The following is a 2,830-nucleotide window of genomic DNA, read 5'->3' on the forward strand; positions in this document are numbered from 1 at the left end:
TAGGGACTACATCTTTTGTACATTTCTTGGAGAATTCAGCTGTGAATCCATCCAGACCTGGACATTTCTTTGTCGGTAGGTTTCTAATTACATCTCATATTTCATTGGCTATTATTGGGCTATTGAGAGTGGTTATATCTTGTCGAATCAGTTGTGGTAATTTGTACCTTTCTAGGAATCTGTCCATTTCTTCTGTGTCTTCTATTCTGTGAGAGTGAAGATTCTCAAAGTAGTAATTGATAGTCTTCTGAATTTCCACTGGGTCTGTGGTAATTAAACCCTTTTCATTCCTTATTGCTTGTATTTGAATTTTTTCTTTCCTCTTTTGGATGAGGTTAGCTAGGGGCTTACTGATTTTGTTTAATCTTTCAAAGAACTAGGGTTGCGCTTTTTTTTAGTCTTTGAATTGTTTTCTTCATCTCAGTTGAATTTATTTCTGCTCTAATTGTTATGATTTCTTCCCATGTTTGGGCTCTGGGTTTGGTTGGCTCTTCCTTTTCTAGTTGTTGAAGGTGCAGCATTAGGGTGTTCATTTGTTCCCTTTCTGTTTTCCTAATGTGTAAGTTCACAGCTATTTATTTCATTCGGAGAACTGCTTTCATTGTATCCCATAAATTACAACAAGTTGTGCTTGAATTTTCATTGAATTTTAGATATTGAATTTCTTGTTTAATTTCATCTGTGACCCATTTTTGCTGAGTAGGGTGTCATTTCATTGCCATGTATTTAAGGGTCTTTTCTGGTTTCTTTTGTCATTTATTGTCAATTTCATGGCACTACGGTCAGATAATGTACATGAGATAATTTCTGTTTTCTTGCATATACTTAAGCATGACCTGTGGACCAGTATGTGGTCTACTTTAGAAAATGACCCACGTGCAGCTGAGAGAAATGTGTATTCAGCTGTGTTTGGGTGGAACAGTCTGTATATGTCCACCAAGGCCATTTGTTTCAAGCTCTGGTTCAGTTCTGTTATTCCGTTGCTAGAATTTTGTCTGGTTGACCTATCTTTTTGGGGTAAGGGGGTTTTGAGGACTCCTGTTAAAATTGTGGTATTGGATATTAGATTTTTCATGTCCATTAAGATTTGCTTTATATAGTTGGGTGCTGCCGGGTTTGGTGCATACATGTTTATGAGTGTTACCACTTCTTCTTGTATTGTCCCCTAAGCAGTATATAGTGGCCTTCTTTATTTCACTTGATCATTCTTGGTTTGAAGTTGAGACTGTCTGAGAATAGGATTGCTACCTCTGCTTTTTTTCTGAGGTTCTGGGGCATGTAGTGTTGTGTTCCATCCTTTGACTTTCAGCCTATGAATGTCTTTATGAGTTAAATGTGTGTCTTCTATACAGCATATTGTTGGATTTTGTTTCCTTATCCACTGTGACGGTCTCTTTCTCTTAATTGGTGAATTGAGTCCATTTACATTGATAGTTAGAATTGAGATGTATTGACTTACGATTGACATGTTATTTACCTGTTCTTATTTACTCCTTTTTCTCCTGTGTTTCATTGCTTGCCCTATTTAGTTGGTTGCTTCTGATCTCATTCGTGGAGCTCTGATCATTTTATTCCCTCTCTAGAACATCTTTCAGTAGCCTGTGTACGTTTGACTTTGTCATCATGAAATTCCTTCGCTGTTCTTTGTCTTGAAAGTGTTTCACTTCTCCATGAAATTAAAGAGTTTTGCAGGGTATAGTAGTCTGGGCTGCAATTTGTTCTCGTAGAGGACTTGAAGTACTCTGCTCCATGCTCTTCTTGACTTCATGGTTTGTGAAGAGCATTCAACTATAATTCTGATGAGTTTTCTTTTGAATGTGATCTGCTTTTCTCTAGCAGCTTTCAGTAAATTATCCTTGTGCAGAATTTATGGGATTTTGACTAATATAAGTTCACGGTGTGTTTTTAACTGGCTTAAGATTACTTGGCATTCTGTATGCATTGGTTACCTGAATGTCAGATTGTTTCCTCATATTTGGGAAGTTTTCTGCTATTACTTCTGCCCATATTTTTCCCATAATTTTATTGATAAAGAAATAGCAATGAGACAGTTTCAGAACAAATTGGTAGGATACTTTCAATAATTCACACATTGCATACATTCTTCCTAGTGGTTAATTGCTGTAAAAGATGTGGACAATATATCCTATTTACAAACACCATTAGAAAAAATCGCTAAATTCATTCAGAGAATGTAAGTATATATCTATCCTAACCACTTTGACTACACAGATACAAAATGGACATTCATCTGTATACCCTTTTTTTAAGTTCCGTTATTTGAATATTACAGGTATGTAAACTCAGCAACATATTCTAAAAGTGTCCAGTAGCCCACAATAGTACTGGGTCTTCCGCTTGACTGGCAATGTCAGACATTTTTGACCTGAATCCCCTATAGCTCAGCATAACAGCATGGCTTTATTTCTTATATTTTGTTTTTATATTTTTCTCCTGCATCATTAAGACCAAGTAAAGCAGGACCCATGCAACAAGAGTTGCAGCTTTTGGATCTGAGAAGGTCATTGAAATCCCCTCAGGATTTATCCTGAGATCCTGCACCTCAGATTGTAGAACTTTTGTCAGTGTCAGCCATGTGGATGAGTCACGGCCATTGCTTGGCCAATATGCTCTCTGTGAAAGCCTGAGAGAAGGTTTTTTCTCCATGGGACTCTCCTTAGGCACACACTACATCATTGATCAATTTCCCCTTTGGCCTCATAATCTCCTTATTCAGAAAATTTGGGACACTACTGATTTACATGACGTTACAGTACAGGTTCTCATATGTCCTGAGTCTTAATTGACCTTAGAAGGCTAGGGCCAAAAT

The sequence above is a fragment of the Octodon degus genome, unplaced genomic scaffold, assembly GCF_000260255.1.
Source record: "Octodon degus isolate 3935 unplaced genomic scaffold, OctDeg1.0 scaffold00345, whole genome shotgun sequence".
Taxonomy (NCBI): Eukaryota; Metazoa; Chordata; class Mammalia; order Rodentia; family Octodontidae; genus Octodon; species Octodon degus.